At 40.0% G+C, this 17,626-nt stretch overlaps 1 protein-coding gene and 1 long non-coding RNA gene across 3 annotated transcripts in view; both read left to right on the top strand.

Annotated features, from left to right (window-relative positions):
* The window catches only part of PPARGC1A (PPARG coactivator 1 alpha), a 368,606-nt gene that overhangs the window by 111,092 nt on the left and 239,888 nt on the right, over nucleotides 1-17,626 (top strand). The gene's annotated exons all lie outside the window — the stretch shown is intronic.
* LOC113984064 overlaps nucleotides 158-17,626 on the top strand; it is a 174,436-nt gene continuing 156,967 nt past the window's right edge. For both annotated transcript variants that reach the window (XR_005562882.1, XR_003539388.2), the window contains exon 1: nucleotides 158-287. This is a non-coding gene — a long non-coding RNA (uncharacterized LOC113984064). The remainder of the gene's footprint in view (nucleotides 288-17,626) is intronic.

The raw sequence follows: 17,626 nt of genomic DNA, 5'->3' as shown, positions 1-17,626 counted from the left end.
CTTCCAAACTTGGACCTGTACTTGGGCGCTTCAAAAACTAATATTGGGGTTTGCCCATCCCAACTAGTCTGTTTGGGTTCCTGGCCCTGTGCAGAGGCTGTGATGTCACAACCACAGCTCACCACTGCCAGGTGCATTTTCAGGCACTCTGCCAGCCAGTGGAGCCACAAGAAGGGACAGCCCAGAGAGAGGGAGAGGAAACCACTGACTTCTGCAAATAAGTCAGTAAGTGAGCAAAAAGAAAGAAGAATGGTGAAGTCCTTGCAGCCCGTTGCAGGCATGAAGAGGTAATGGAGATTCTCCTGCACAACAGTTTTATGATTTACTAAGCAGCCACCAGTGCTCCAAGTGTTGGTGCACTTCATTCATCTCTTAAAAAAAAAAAGGACCAGTGAGCAGACTGCAACCTTTCTGCCAGACTTCAGTCTGATAGAGAAATGCTTCTTTCCAGAGTAGAAAGGCAAATGAAATAAGTAACTGTGGAAAAGCTGAGCTGTAGGTTACAAACCGCATCAGTAAAAAGAATTTCATGGTCAAGGGTCTACAATGAAGAAACTTTCCCTGGGTTCAATTCGTTTTACTCATCCGAGAGGAAGCAAGGGCATCTTGACTGCTTTCAATTGCTATATGGAATATAGGGTGAAAGACAATCTTGAGAGTGGCTTGCTGCTACGTTATTAAGGATGTTGTATCTAATGAGCCCTTGTACTTGCAAGACCTTGAAATGCACCAGTGCCTTGCGTGCTGACTGCCAATGTGAGGTGGGGAAGTCTGCATGGTCCAGGTTTTAATTTTTCACTTTGATTCATGTTCTAAAGGCACCAAAAAGAGAGCTTTGTGTATCTGTAGTTCATTTTTTAGGCCAGCTAAGCTTAATCAGTTCCATGGGCTTCCATAAACTCATCAGGCTGTGATACAAGTTGTGTAATCAGCCATGACTAGATTGTCGCTTGTCTTCAGGTGTATTTAGATTGACTTCTTAGGCGACGTGGATGTTAAATACTGAGTTTTTTCCTTAGCACTCCTAACACCCTTATAAACCTCTTTCCATAGTTTATCCCCCACCTTCTCCCAAGTCTTTACTCTAAATGCAACTGATGTGTTAGCTTCAAAGCCTTGCTTTCGACACCATAGCAGCAAACGTTGCAAATCATAATCTTCAACAGTTACTCCTTTACGCTTTAGGAAGTGCTTCCAAGTGGACAGCACCAACTTTTCCTCTTTAGACATCTGATTCCCCATTATCACAGTCTTTGTTCTTGGCAGCTCACCTTTTCCAGGTGTCAGTAGTTCTCAGGTCCGGACCAGGCAGTCTCCTCACTGCTCTCAGCTACGCCAAGCTCCGTCACCACCATCCGTTGCCCGATGGTCAGTAATGCAGTATCACGTCGAGGGTCACCATATGTCAGTGTAGAGTCGGGACGGCCGATAAAGATACAAGGAGTCAGTTAGGTGCAGAAAAGATGTCTGAATTGTCTTTATTTTCTCATCTGCTTTTTTATACCCCTTGCTAGCAGCAAGCAGTATCCTTATTTTAGGTAAGCAAGCAACAGCGTTTTCATTGGCTAGGATCTATGGACGATACATTTGGCAAAGCTCAAGGCCTTATTGCAGTTCCCACATCCTAGGTCTATCAGCTTTACAGTCTGCCTTTGTTTTCTCCATTAGGACTGCGTACTGACTTCCTTATCATCAAGGATACACTCGAAAGTTTGCCCAGTTGATATCTTCATCCTGGGAGCTAACAGACCCGCTATTAACCCCTTCACATAAACTCATAAGGCTGTGATACAAGTTGTGTAATCAGCCATGACTAGATTGTCGCTTGTCTTTAGGTGTATTTAGATTGACTTCTTAGGCGACTTGGATGTTAAATATTGAGTTTTTTCTGAGTCACATTGTCAGGAGAAAAAGTTATCTTGAACAACTGGTTGGAATGAAACTGTATCGTCTATTAAAATTTAAATGATCATTTCTGAATAAAAGTGACTTTTAAGCTTGCTCCTGGCACCGTGGTAAGTGATCAGTTTATTTCTCTCATGAACATCACTTTTCTGTTGGGAGTCCATGTAGTATAATGTCCATTTAACCCTTTATAGACCCTTCCTGATGTCTCATAACTCATAGAATTCCAATATTATGGTATAAAATCCTCTGATCTAGATACATAAAGGACTGCGTATGTCTTGCTCCTAGCTTCCTATGCTGGCAGATTTTTTTTTTGAGAATGGAAGTGTAATGCTGCTGGCTTTCTATAAAGGCAAGAGAGCTTGCTGATGTCCTAAAACTGATGGACTAGTATCAGGTTGGAGTCTTTAAGTGGTAAGTACAAAACTGTGGTTTTTACCAGGTTTTGATGATACTAGCAAATATATGTAAATAAGGTATAAAATTATCAGCTGCTGTTCAATAAAAAAGCATCATGTTTACCTCAGCCTTGTAGCTACTTTGCCCTCCTACAGGGACTATTTTAATTAGCAGCATGAATTTTGGATAGTTTAATTTATTTTGTGATTGTGTAAAAGTACGCTTTTGGAAGGGTTTATTTATAAACTGCCCAGGTATTTAGCAAAAGTGTTTCAGCAGCATCTGTAAAAATGGAGTGTCATAACACACAACTTTTTGCTCTTTTTTTTTTTGCTGCTCTTTAGCCTTGCCAACAGGGTAGTTTTTGGGTTGTCTTATTTTCATGCTGCTCTTCACTAGTGACAGCAGAGTGAATCAAATGAGGATCAGATAATTAAATGAAAAAAGAAACATTTGCTTAGTTGTCTCCTGAGGAATTTTTCTGTGTAAAATGCTCATAATCATGCCATATGTTGGTGGTGACTTCCATTCCAGCAGATACGGTAGACTTTACAGACTTCAGGATCTGCTCATTGGATTCTGCGGTCAGGTGATTGAAAACACAGCAGAGTTTCCGTAAAGCTCGGTGTTTGTAGCACTGAGTGATAAGTGCCACGAGGCTGCAGTTCTGCACCATTTTGTGTTATGCTGCTGTTCTGTGGAGCTGATAATGTGTAATGTCTTAGAGAGATGAGCCTAGGTACACTCGATCCTTACACGTTTGCATAACCCGCATATGTCCAGTGAGATTCTTGCATGAGAAATGTTAGCAAGGGTTTGAATATTTAGACTGACACAGACATTATTTTGTCTATAATTGAACAAATTCCCTTCCTGTGTTTCAAATACCACAAGTGCCATTGGATTAGTAAATGGGTTTAAACTTTGTAATTAAACTAGGAAATTTATGAAAAATTTCCCTGGGATCTAGTTATACCATGCCAAATACATTTAACTCATAAAGTTTATTTAGCTTTGTTTGCAGGGTGAGTAAAAACAACATTGTAGATGGATGGTGCCACCTTTACAGTGTTTGCAGAGTCAGGAATGTGAGAAGCAGATGGATTAGGTACTTAGGCTTGTATAGTACATGTAGGGTTGTACTCCAGAGACCTTTCATATGGAAAGCTCTTGCTGATCTGTATGAGAGGGTCTGAAGAAAGACTAGAACTACCTATGAAGTTCAGAGCTTTGTCTAGTGAGTGCCAGCATTCCCGGTGCAGAGACACTTCCAACAGGGAGCATTTGGTAGATGTGTGGAAAGGATTTTGGGTTTGAGAATGTTCTCTGCAAGACTCCATGTGGAAAGTTTTGCAAACTGGTACAACCGTTAAGTAATTAAGCTAATCAAGTGTTCCATCGCTGTAATTTCCTGAGAGGACGTACCATACATATGGTGACCCTTTTGAGAGGATAGATAAAAAAGTTACAAAAAATAAGAAACTATCTTTGAACTTCCTGGTTTTCAAAATCACATTTAAAAATATCTCCTACAAAGACATAATCCCCAAATGAATGTGATGTCAGTATGAGAACAAGCTTTTTTGGATGACATCTGATAATCAATACAGTGTAATGAATGAGTTATGTCACTCTCAGTTTCTGTCTCCCTTGCTCTTTCCATAAGTTAGGACTATGGTTTATTAGTAAATGTTTGGATGTTTATTTATAAACATCGAAGTCTTTTCTAAAAAACAGATCATTTTTCTCATAAAAATGACATAGCATGGACAATACTGTGGTTCCTGCTGTTAGAAAAGAGTAATTACCTACAGCCACTCTTATAATATGCTTGCTTGCTAAATGCATAAATCTAATAATGCAACAATACAATGCTACAATGAGCTTCATGAATTGGAAAAAGATAGAATTTAAATGCTTTTGGCACCTGACATACATTTTTCACAGGTCTATAATTTCCTGTATTAGAGCTAGTTGTATCCTTTAATGAATGCAGCTGGAAAGAAGAGTAAAGGATATTTGGAGAGTCACATATTTAGTTTAGGCTACTAGGTACTATTTTGATTTTATAGCTGTCAACCTTATTTGGACAGTTTATTCTTTTTGTAGGGAAGAAATGGAAGCAGAGGATGGCAAATTGTGTTTGGAAATTAAGACTCAATAATGCAAGGTTAAAATTACTGTCCCTGTCCGTTGTCATTGGAAGTGTGTTTCAAGCATCTCAGCATCACTTATATGCATTTTGAGTCTGAGTTTGTAAATGTTAATGAGTACTTGCCTGGCTCCCAGTGCATTTACGAAAAGCAGCAGATTGTATTGTAGCTCACTGCCGTTTCTTTGACCTAAGCATCAGCCATGAAAGTTTAATGGAATGTTCTCTAGTGTACCCAGCAGTCATACAGGTGTGAGCACGAGCCGTTGTTCCCAGAAGGATCAGTTCAGCACTGATGCTGGACTTTCTTATTCCAGACATAGGTTTGGTTTACAGAAGCAGCATCAATGATAAAACGAGCACTATATCCTCAACAACACCAGTTAAAAAATTTTACAGAGCGCTGGAAAAATGTAGTATTTTAAACCCATAGCTGATGTTAAAAGTGACTGTAGAATGTAAGTGAGAGTCTGTGGTTCTAGAGATTGATTTAAGATACTTGGAGAACAGATTCAGCCATTTTGGAAATGTGTTTTGCATGATTCAAGGCTGTATTTGTGATAAAAGGAAGAAGATATCTAGTTCTCTGCTAGACAACACCGTGATCTGTACAAGTTTCTTGCTCCCCAGAGGATCTCCAGCACCTGGGCTGCTCCCCCCTGACCTGAGCCAAACATGCTGCTGTCCAATACGGTGCTCTTGCTTATTCCACGTTTGTTGTTGCCGAAGGGGGAAGCTAGCGGAGAGCAAGTAAGAGGAGCTGGCTGCTGACGGAGCTGAGGCTTGACAAGGCAGAAATGTTTAGAGCAGACGTATCAAAGCAGTGCACATCATTTCTTTTTTGAGAAAACTGCTGTGTCTCACATATCTGTATTTCACAACCTCCCCCAGTTTGAATCTTTCCTAAGTAATTTTGAACCTGTGTTTCTGAAGTGTTGAAAACCTGAGTCCGGTGGAAAAACTTTTCAAGAAAGTCATAATAATCTTGAGAGTTAAGCCTTCTCCTTTCCTTCTGTCATTGTCTGTCCTTCATGTGTGGAGGTCATGTCCATCCTCTGGCCCGATCAAGAGAAATTACTTAAATATTTCATGAGCTGAGTACCCTTTTGTGTTGACCAATTCCATGCAAGCTATCAAATGATTTTGCCTCCCTTTTGTCCTTAGTCTCATTTAATTAGATCTAAGTTTATGTACAATTCAGTCCAACTAGTCTCTCATTGTAAGTTGTGGTTTTTCTTTTTGGCTTACTCTCTACTTCTTCTGTGATTGAAGCTGTGGAATCTTGTAATTCATTTTGTTCCACCATTATTGATTCGGTGGCAACAGTCCAAATGTTGAAAAATATTTTCCAGGTTGTTGTTGCCCTTGATTTCCAAAGACATTGCATACAATGAAGCATGTGGATCAGGAATTGACGTATCCATAGTGTCACCAGGCTTTGAGGGTGCATTTTCAATTGTAAAAGCAGTTTATTGTTAATTAGAGAGACTCCCAAGGGCATCATGATCTCCTGATAGTCTGTGAAGAGTACCTTCAGTACACTGTACTCTGTGAGGGTTTGCCAAGACCATCACTTGCGTAAATCCTGAATTGATTCCCTGCTGAAGAAGAGTTGTTAGAGCCTCCAAGTTACAGTTGTGAATAAGATTAATATTAAATTTTAAACTATACTCTTTTATTAGTGGATTTTGGTTTGTGATTCTTGTAAAAGAAAAAAAACTCAAGTGCTTCACCAAATCTTAACAGATGTATATGCTATGCATATGGCATAAAAGTCCTACCCTTTTAGCTACTGCCTATGCAATGAAAGTATCTGTGTTTCAGTGGCAACCCACAATTTAAGCATATTTCCTTAACTAATTGGACTCTTAAGAGTGTTAACCTTCCTCTGGGAAGATTTTGGATGGCAGGCAATATGACTAACTAGTGAAAGGTTATGGAATTGCATCCCACTGCACATTTGCTCCTGCTTTAATACCGTCTGTCTTATTAATATGTTAAAAGGTTGTGGCTAGAAAACCCAGTGTCTTACCTTTATAGACAAATAGTTCACCTCTCACTCTGCTGTTAGATGTCTGCAGATATCCCAGAAAACAACCTTCTGGGGACCCTCTGCTGTGTTGCATGAGGATGCAATGGCACGGAGTCCATTTTCTTCACTGTCTGGACTGTATTTCCACGGTGCATATTTTGATATCCAGTTTGAATTAGAGTAAAATTACATAATTCATTTTAGCTGTCCCATCTTTAATTTGTAGTACCTCCTTCCTACATTAAAAAAATGTGTTTGTCTATGCTTGTATGTAAAAATAATCTTTATGAAGATGAAGGCTTTTTCTTGCTTCTCTGCCAGTGCTGCTTTGGTGTAATGGAATGATGAACTGTAAATAGAATTGACTTGGAGGCTCAATCAGTTGTTGGTATTTTGTTAATAATAATAATAATAGTACCAGCTGCCCTCCATCAGGTAGTGCGAATATAAATTCTGAGTTGTTATGAATGCCATATAACTTTGTGAAGATTACTAACTCAATTTATCAAATCTGTTTTGTCATACATCAGTCATTTTGACCTGCTGTATGATGAGATGTATTTTTATTAACTAACCTTGTTGTCTGTCGTGCAGACATGAATGGAATGTCTTTTAAAAATCAAGGCAAGCCCTGGACAACTTGTCCTGCATTGTACCTGCAGATGCTTGTCTTGTTTATGTCGTAAACTAGTGAACACCCTCCATAGTTCTCCTGTGTTTTATTTTTGATGAATCTCTTAGAGTATGAATAGCTCAGTGGAGAATTACACAGCTAAGGTGCTAACCCGTACTAGCTTTGTGCAGAACATACTCCATTGCTTCTTCTGCCATTGCATTGCCTTTTAGTTATGTGCTGGACTGAGTTTTAAATCCTGATCCTGACATTCATTGGATTATATGGATCAGCTCTTTTCTGTCTTTCTGATTTACCAAACTATTAAATGCTGAACCTCCATCATTCCTATGTCAGGACAGATTTTGTCTGTCATGAGCATCTAGGTTAGATGTGTTTGAATTTGACTCTTGAGTGTATCCCCTCTGTTTTGAAATGCTCTCCCTGTTGAGCTGTTTGATTAAAAAAAAAAATAACAGGGGATTATGAGTCCCTTTCTTTTGGGGGGAGTTAGGGGTTATTTTGGTTTGGTTTGATTTGCCTGGAGGGAATTCAAAGGGTAAGTTTACAGATTTAAGTGGGGGCTGAAACATTTTTGCTCTGGGAACATTTTGTCTTTTTGTCAGAACAGGCCTTTCTCTCCAAAGCTGACAGTGGTGAAATAAGGTGTTGCATTATCTTTTCCATTAGTTGCAGTGGCCCACTTTGCTCTGCACAGTTCTACGCACAGTTCTGGCAAGCTGTTGATGGAATGTGCTTGGGCGTGGGCAGCTCGCAAATCTTCATGCCAAGAGGCAGTTACAAACTGCCTCTGCGGAAGTGTGGGCCTAGTCTGAGATGAGCTTGATGCCAAGGGTCATGAGCCACTGCTAGCCCCCATTCAGGAGAAGAACACTACAAGGATGCGGTAGATGCTGGGAGAGGCTGAGGAATTCACTGGATGATTGTTCAGGTTTTTCATTGTAGCTCGCTGAAAATGCGCTGAGGTGGTGGTTCCTTGTGGTTCTGGGAAAAAACTCTGCTTTGGGAAAGAGAAAATTGTGATGGACAGCATGAGGAGAAAGTCTGATCTCTTATACTTCTATAGTCATACATATTCATTATTCCTTTTTGTTAACTGTCAGGCCTTAGTGGGTAACAACTTTAAAGTACACAGGGAACTGATAGTTAACCTTCTCCGCATCTCCTCAGTTTCCCTTTCCAGTTCTCCTATCTTGGTGGCTCACAAGACCCCATATTAAAACTTAAAAAGGCTAATCTGTTGTCTTCCTTCTGTCTGTAAATGGAAAGCCCAAGCATTTGTTAGGTCCCCATCCCTGCTGAGTGCATTAAGCAGTAGTGGGAATAAGCTTTGTAACTATCCACCCTGAAAGGAACAGCAGGGCTTTAAGGCAAAAGCCAACCTTGAGACCACTCATGGACTGACTTTGGTTGGCGTGGTTGGCTGTGAAAGCACATTTTTCATTAAAATTAAAATGCTGTCAGACCACCAACTGATAGTAAGTGGGGTTTTTGTTTGTTTAAAAGAGATGAGACATACTATTTTTACTCTGATTCGATCAACATGCTAACAGGAAGTAAGAACATGTGACTGTCATTTTACATCTGTCTTAAGAAATAACACTTCCTTCTCTTAATTAATGAAAGTGGAATTACTGAATGGCCTGCTTATTGGTTCAAGCAGTTACTGAATTTTTATGTACCATATCTGCATGTTCTTATTTGGCTTATCAAATATTCAAAGACATTCGATCATTTTTTTTTTCAAAAGGCAAAGTATTTCTGCCTCTCATTAGACGGACTAACACTGTTTTAAAATAAGTCACTGTGGGCCTCAGGGGAAAGCCAGGTATGTATTTTTAATGGAGTCAGGGAATTACGAGTGTACTAGGTTACACTACAGGAATGGGATTAGTCTGTGCTTGGTTCATCATGAGCTCTAGTGAGATAATTCTGGCCTACAGAAGAACACAGGTACTGTAATTCAAGCTGGTCAATAAACTTGTGAGAACTTGGGACTATTGTAAGCTTTTTCTTCAGTTTTGCAGGGCAATTAAATAGTAGCAATCATGTCAGAACTGGGGGCCCTGGAAAGGTGCAGTCAGTGTTCTGTGACGTACAGTTTTGGTGTGAATTTTATTCTAAAAGGAAGAATGGGAATGGTGGAGACAGAAAGAGTTGAGGTAATGGTGGGAGGCAGGCTTTAGCTGACACTTCACAAATTTAGAAAAATGTGTACTTCAGGTATTGGATGAAACCTCTGGTCTGTGGCTCAGAGTAAGGATTGTCTTTGCTCTCCCATGTTGTATGTGAAATGCCTAATATGAGGGGAGATGGAATCTCATTGATGTTGTGATACATTATTGCTCCCTTTGCAGAGTCCACAGAAGTTCTAGACTGTAAGTTCATGATTTCTTAGTTATTGCAATCATATGGTAGAAACAACTATTTTTTGTTTTCAGCAGCGTTTGTCTTATTCTGTCTTTCACTGGTAAACAACGGCTGTCACAAGTGTTTGTAGTACTTTACATCTACTTGGAACATTTTCTTTGCCTTTTTGTGTTGTACTGTAGAGAAGAATATGAAACTTAAAAATAAGCACTTCCCTGTTTTCAAGGTTGATTACATTGTTTTATGGCTATAATGTCTCCAAATAACCAATGACAGCATTCCCTGTAAGAGAAATCCAAATAACTGAGTGCTGATATATCCAAGAAAAGGAGGGCATTATTTTCAGCATTTTGACTTCATTCTTTTGTGCTTTTCAGTGTGTTTTAATTCTGTCATGCTTCCTTTTTAATGTTATATGCTAATTTAAATAATAGAACTCGTACATAAATACACAGTCATGCAAGAATGACTAAGGATGATAAAATTGGAACAGTGATGCTAAGTGCAGCATTGCAATCAATAGGACTGCAATGGTAATAACACCAATACGTCTAGTTAAAGAGATGTAAATTGCTCTTAATCTGAAAGAAGGTTAGAACCACAGTGGAAGCAAGGAAATGAGTAAGATGCAGTGTGAGAGCTAGCAAAAATGTCTGTGCCCACTCAGAATATGTCTTGCTTTGCAAAGAGCAACCTCAGGGGGCCTTCAGTGGATTGCTGTAAAGTGAGCAGAAGCTCAGGAGAACACAAGAAATGTCCTATGCAGCAGAAAAGCCCTGCTAGTAGCAAAGAAATATTAGAGAAAACTAGTAGGAGGATTTTTCAGGACTGATTTAAGTTAAACTTGGAAACGATGTTCCTCTTTCTGCCACCCAAACTCCTCCTGTGAGCTCAGTGTGGCAAATCACAATTCACAACGGTGCTTCTCGCAAGCAAAAGGTATGGAAATGGGCACAAGGTGGATCAGCCAAGGCAGACCAGACAATCTGCCGTCCTCTCAGCTCCTTCTGCGGGCTGTACCCCATGATGTTCCCACAGCAGACCATTACATTCCGTGCAAAATTAACCCTGCAGAAGAAAGGGAGCTCAAAGACAAATGCTCAGTGGATGAAAGGCAGCTCAAGCTGCCTGTGCAGCTTTAACTTGCCTTCTTGCATCCACTCAAGGTATTTCTGTCCACTTTTTATGCAGAAGCACTCATTGTTCAAAGATCCCTGCAGTTGACTAGGCACTGTGAAGGTACATTAAGGTTAGAGCATTTATCTTAGCTCCATATTCCTCTGCTGAATTCCTCTGCTGGTGTCAGATCTCCAGTGTTGTTCTCATATTTCTTCCAATTTCTTGTGCTTGTTTATTTTTAGTGATGCTTTGAAAATAATAAGAAAGTAGGGACACCTTTTCTCTCTGTTGCCCATTTAGATTGGAAGTTTTAATTAGAATTTTAAAAGTTGGGTTGCTTGAGAACCACATTTAGGTTATTAAATGACCTGCTTCCTATGAATACATACATCAGAAAAAGAATTGCCAAGTTTGTATGAAATTTTGGCTCCCTAGGGAGATGTTTTCCTAACCGTTGTGCTACTTTGGATAGGAGAAAGAAGGTCAAGAATTGCTCTCTGGCATGCAGTGCTGTTTAATGCCTCAGTGCAGCACTAAGTAGAGGATAAGTGAGGCTTTAATAAGCAGCAAAGTTCATTTAGGATGAGAGAAAGTAAGGTTGTGATGCACAATAGTTGGAAAAACATATTTAGTGCAAGAAATAAAGATAACACTGAAGTTGCTAATTCTCATATAATGAGCTGAAGATTTCATATGGAAGTGGGACAGAAGATGTGATTTAGATTTCTGTACAGAGGTCTTTATCTTACAAATGTTATTCTCCAGCAGTCTGTGCTCAAAACTTACAGCTTCAGTCTCAGCACTATGTGAAAAACAGTTCATTGGCCGGATATTAACTGATATCTACTGACATAAACCCTTGAAAACAATGAAGATCTAACTCTGTGCTTTTATCTTAAAGAGTGCAATGAGTTCCCAAAAAACTGACACATTTTATATGCTATAATGAACACATACTCTAAATACCCTTTTTTGCTAATGAAAAAAAATTCTTTACTGCTTGCTCTTTGCAGATGGTAACTTTATTCATGGATCTGGCAAAAATTTTGCTTTAGCTGACATTCACAGAAACCTGCCACTACAAGAGAGGCTGCATGATTTGTTAAAAGACAATTAGGTTTTCTCCTGAAGGTGTTTGTTTGGTATATTATTGAAAGAACATTGTCTTCTATGAATAAAATGAAATGCATATATTTTGTAAATATGTCTGTAAAACAATGTAAAAATTTGAAAGGTTTGGATGGAGTTTTATGCCAGTTTTTCAGACTATATTATGAAGTTTAATGAAATATTAAAAGCTGAGGTGATGAATCATATACAAAGTTCCAGTTCATTGTGAATGGACTGGCACAGGTAGAATATGATTTCATTACAGTTACTATGAAATGCCTACTGTTGGAGTTAAGTATCTGTAACCCTTAAGAAAAGGTTCATCATGCACAAAAGTAGCAGTTAGTAGTAGCCATTCAGCCTTGATGATAGGTAACAACTCTCTTGCTCACTTGAACAGCAGTGAGAAGGAAGAGAAACTCAGTTGCAGAGTTTTACCAGCTGAGTTGTTTGTCTGCCGCTTTGATTCTTGAGTGGGTTTCTGTTCAAGGACTTCAATTTTTTAAAGAACATAAACTCTTATTACTGTGAACTGTTATTTAATAAAGTTACGTCTGGGTCCTTGAATAGCGTACAACCAAAGGAACGTAAAATAGATCCATATTTCTAAAGTCAAAAAGCAGGATTTCTGCTTGAGGAGCTGGTTCTGCACATACTGAAACAATACACAGAAGTTATCACTCTGAAGAAATTAATTTAATTTTTCTCCTAAACAATGTACTTTCTTTTTGCTTTTAACCTTGATCGTTGCATTAATAGATGATAGAGGCACTGATGGGAAAAGCATAAGAAAAGTGCTGAGATGCTAGAATACAGTGGTCTGAGGACACTTATATCAGAGGGCAGATAACCTGTTTGCTTTTATTTGTGAGCTTTCAACCATGAATGTGGAAATGGCACTCCACGATTATCGATCAGTTTACCCCACTGTCTGCCATTAGACAGCGCTTCACTTAGACCTACTGCCAAACAAAGGAGATTGCAAACAGATGCCATGGACAACATGCCTTACATATTGCTTGTTCACTGAGCTAGAATATTGTATTAACTTTGCAAGGCTTCTAATATTTCAAGAATTACAAGTTAAGTGATTTTAAAAATCTCTCACTTAACAGCATTATCATAGAAGGTCTATTTATGGTATCTGCATGAGTAAACTGATAGCAGCCTTGTTGCTTATTGTGCTCCTCTAAATTCATTTTCCTAATAGCTTATTGGAAACTTTGGTGGGGACACAGCTTTTGTGTGGTATCTCATCATTCCTCATACAACCATCTTTCAAGTAATTAAAGCTACTTCATTCTATCAGAAGGTGCAGCTTACCCTGGTATTTTACTGGCATTTGGCAGCCTTCAGTTTTGCAACCTGGTGAGTATGTAACAGGGATTTGGAGGAGCAAATCCTGCACTGACTTTGTATCTTAGATTTGAGACTGGACATCATCTTACGATATCCACTCTTGTGTCATGTAAACTTACCTTGGGGTACTCAAGACTAAGAATCCCTTGCCGAAGAAAGCAAGCAGTGACATAGAAGCCAGTAGTAAGGAGTATGAGCTGTGCAACAGTGGCAAAAGTACTATAGGAAGGGAAGTGATCAAGGGCAGAGAGGCTGGAGTAGCCTGGATCAAAGCAAGATGTCAAGGCAGAGAGAGCAAAATCCTGCAAGAACTTGGATTGTACAGAGCAATGAGAAGGGGACTCAGAAGTGGGGGTGCATCTTACAGTGCAGATTTCCTGTTGACCAGTTGTTTGTTCATGTACCCACAGATTCATGAATCAATGTTTTTAAGCTGAATATAGACTTTTCCTTGCCCTATTTCCAGTTTTGACTGTGGCTGATATTTCCTAACCCTTAGGAAAATAATTTGAAATAATGCTGTTGTTTTCAGACAAGCATGTCATTTGTTTTACCGGTCTGTAGTTGATTAATTTGCAAATGATATTCCCAATAAAGTGCTTAGAAGTAGATAATTACAACTATATTAACAGTTACCGGAGAAGCAGATGGTATTCTGAGGAGCTGCCATGTAGAATTAGTGCTGATGCTCTACTGTAATGTACCATATACCCCAGCAACCCACAAACAACAAACTAAAATCCTGCTGATATTCCAGATTGTAAGTAAATTGTGCTATTGCTTCTCATTCAGTTCTTCTCTGAATTTTTATGTGTGTTTTCTAGATAGCTACAGTGCTCAGTGAGCTGCTCCTTTTTATGTTCAGTCACATAACTCTCCACGTCTGTATTTTGTATTTTCTTGGTATCAAACCCACTAAAATGAAGTTTCTAGGCTGTATGTCAGTGTTTTCTCTATCCTGCTACTAGATACTCTGAAGCACAGACTAACTCTGTGCAAAGAAGGACTTGTAATTTACTAAATTGTTGAAATGAAAATTCCCTGTGAGGTGCTAAGTTGAGGAAATTCCGAAGGAATTGTCGCTGTTCCACGTGTCCACCTGAGCCCATGCTCTCCCTCTCCCCTGTTTATTTTGTTAACCTTCCGACTTTATACCATGGCCTGACAAAACACGACCCTTTTTGTGCTTCTAGCAGTCAAGAAAAAGGCCACGATGTCACCGCAGTTTCTCCTGTGCCTCTGATCCTTGATAGCTTTGGTTTTTAAGCAGGCTGGAGTCACGCAAGTGACAAGAGCACGCACCGGGCTGGCGGTTGCAGCAAAGTCGAGGTTCCTGCCTGGGGCCAGCAGAGTGCCGCTGGCACCCAGAGACAGGTCACTGCAGCCAAATGGCTGGGAGTCTGTTCAGAGCACGGCTTTATTTCCTTATTTAACATATTTGTCATCTACAGGTCTAAATAGAACAGAGAGCTTTTCTTTTTTTTCTTTCCTCTTTTCTTTTTCAAAGGCTCTTCAAAACACTGGAAGTAGTTGCTAAACAGATTTTGGTTCTTCTTTCTTGAGTGCAGGCCTTCGGTGTAACTGTCTCTAAAACAAGCACATAGTAGTGTATCTATGGCATAAATGTCTGTAAGTTCAACACAGGAACCTCTTGGGTAGGAATCAGACAAGAAATTTGGGCTGGTTTGGGTAAGTCACATTTCCCGTTATCTGTTTGGAATTAACCTGCGTTCTATATGGCTGAAATAGGGCTCAGTCTGATGTTATTTTATCCCAGGCTTATCCCAGGTGAAACCTGGAGAGAGGTGGCAGATGTGGTGATCCTGTTTTTAGCCAAGAAAAAGAAAGTTTTTCAGGAGGTTCTTACCATTGTCTGAGTCAGAACCTCCTTAAAAATACATTGTGTTTGCAACCAAGTGCAAATGAAACTAGCTGTGTGTTGTTTTGCTTGTCTGATGTGACAGAAGTGGGCACGTGTGTGTGCTTACAGGTGCATGAGTAGACATGAACAAAAGCAGCTCAGGCATAACAATAGACAGCAGTGGGAAGGCAGGGCAGCCCGAGCAGCATTTGAAATGTAATTCTGAGGGAAAGCTTAAAAAAACCCCAGCCCACAGAAACAAAACACTTGTTAGTGTGATCGAAGGCCCAGAGGAAGGTCTTGGGCTACAGAAGTAGGAAAATATTTAATTCTTGTTTGTTGTTACTAGGGAGTATCTTGCACACTACCCTTGATGAAACAGGATTGCCTTCAAGCCATATGCAATTCCCTAAGCAATATATTTTTGAATGGAAGTTACAGTCAGATCCCGAATATTAGTTAATTGCTTCAGTCAGAACAACAAATGCTGATGCCTTTCATCCTGTGTCTGTATGAAGAATGAGCAGAATTAGTATTGCTGACTTTTGGGACATCTTCAGGAAAATGGGAAAAGGAAGATTTTGTCCAATAAGGTCTCCTGACCCTGGAATGCTCTTTCCCCAGTTTGCATCAAAGTATGTCTCTGGCTTATTTCCCGGCTTTGCTTCTCTTGGTTGAAATGAGAAATTATTGGATTTATTCTAAGGAGGGCAAGGGTGTGACAGGACAGGTTGTTTTTAAGGCTGTGTAGCATGTCCTAAAGGATCCCCTTTTCCACTGTTTCAGCCACTTTACCCAAACACTTTCTGGCAAAATTTCCTTGCAAATACTATATAAAGTTAGCAACTTTCTGAAGTGCTGAAAAACACGCTATTCTGCTCTTTTTAAGAAACACTTTAGACTTCTGGAACAGCTTGTCCTTTGGAGCAGTGGTTTGATAATGGGCAAGGAGGTAGTCTCCTTTGTCAAGGATGTTCTTTTTGTGCTCGTGAAAACAAGCCCATTTTTAAGCAGTTTTTGAATGTTAAAGGAGAAAAAGACCTGGATGTATCCTTTTAAGATTTTATTAGGTTTTTTTTGATGTTAGAATTGAATCTCTCTGCCTATGCCTGGGCTTGGTAAAAGCCATGGTGTGTCTGCACCAGGTGTTGCAAATGTGTAACTGGGGGAGGGCATGTGAGTCTCAGATGGACCTTATTTGTTTGGGCTGAATCAGTCCTGGCGGGTGGCTCCCAGGTTTGAAAGCTGAGAAGGGGCAAGTTGGCTGTGTGAGGTAATGCAGAAAATAAAACTGATGGAAGTGCAAAAAAAGGGGAAAGCTAGACCTTAGTAAATGGGTGGAGGAAGAGATAGGAAGATGGGTCAGTTGGCCAGGGACTTGGGCAGAATGGACCTGGAATGAAAAAGAGAGAAACGTAATAAGGAGTTGGAGGATGATGCTGGGACTGACTTGATGAAGAGCCTAAAAAAAATCGTAGGAGTAAGACTAATAGTTGGAGGTGTTTGGTGAGAATGGGAAATCCTGTATCCAAAGAAAAAGTTACACATGAAACTGGAACTAATAGTCCTGTAGAGTTGTGCAGATGAACGGGGTACTACCTTTTCTCTAAGAGGATCATGCAGGACTGGAACTGGCTGGAAAAGGAAATTGGAGAAGGGGAAGAGATCATTTGGACAAGAGCCTGATGCGAGGGAGGAGGTTCTGTGAACATGGTAAAAAGCACACAAGAAGGATGTGTGAGAGGCTGCAACAGGTAGATTCTGGGACTGGGGTAAGTGTTAAAAGGGAGAGAGGAGAGAGATCATATAGTGGTTTGGGAGTATGCAGCAGGGTCTGGTCAGGTAAAAAGGATGAGTCAGGGAGGGGAGAAGGGAAAAGATGGTTAACAGGATGCAAAAAGATTGGGGGTTGGAGAGTGAGGACAAAGACGGTAGTTAGTCCTAGCAAGGAAACTGGGATTGCTTTGAGAATCATAAGGAATGTAAACTGGGAAGGTCGTACTCATCTATCTTCCGCTGTTCCCAAATACCTCTGAATGCTCCTGGTAAGAGTATTTGTCATCTGTTTTCAACTGTTTGTCCACATCAGTGAGGATAATATATTATTGCTGTCAGTTACTCTACAAGCTGCACAAATCTATGTGGTAGAACTTAACACTTAAAACCCGCACTGAGTAAGTGGGAGGATAGCCACCCTATGCTACAGTTCTGGTGTCTTCTTCTTTTTGGGGGAGAAATAAAGAAAAATGCATGTAAAAACCTGCAATAAAACAATAAGCTTTTGAACTATTAAGAAAGAGGAGAATCAAGGTTATTAATGCCATAGTAATTAGCCCCTTACACATTGTAATAGTCTTGCACCCATGATGCCGTGTTGTTTCCTAGGATTTAGGCATCATGAATTGTGCAGTGCAGATAATGGTAGGTGGATGAGGTGGGATTGCTGCGATCGGGACTGTTGTTGTCCCTTGAAAGAAGTACAGGAGGTTGGTGGTGAATGACAGCTGGTCAGCCTGGTTAGTTATTGGGCCCCTGGAACTGAATTCTGTTGAAACTGGATTCTGTCTCTCCTTCTGTCACAGTTTTCTCGGTAATGCTAAGCCCCTTGAATCAGACTTTTTAAAGATGATCACTAATTGCATCTTTCACATTTTTCTGGAAGCCCAACCTCAGCCCTAGGGC

The sequence above is a fragment of the Pipra filicauda genome, unplaced genomic scaffold, assembly GCF_003945595.2.
Source record: "Pipra filicauda isolate LSUMZ 115617 unplaced genomic scaffold, ASM394559v2 scaffold169_size1572857_pilon, whole genome shotgun sequence".
In the NCBI taxonomy this organism is placed as follows: Eukaryota; Metazoa; Chordata; class Aves; order Passeriformes; family Pipridae; genus Pipra; species Pipra filicauda.
Note: the sequence above shows the minus strand (reverse complement) of the source record. Positions and strands in the feature narration are given on the sequence as shown.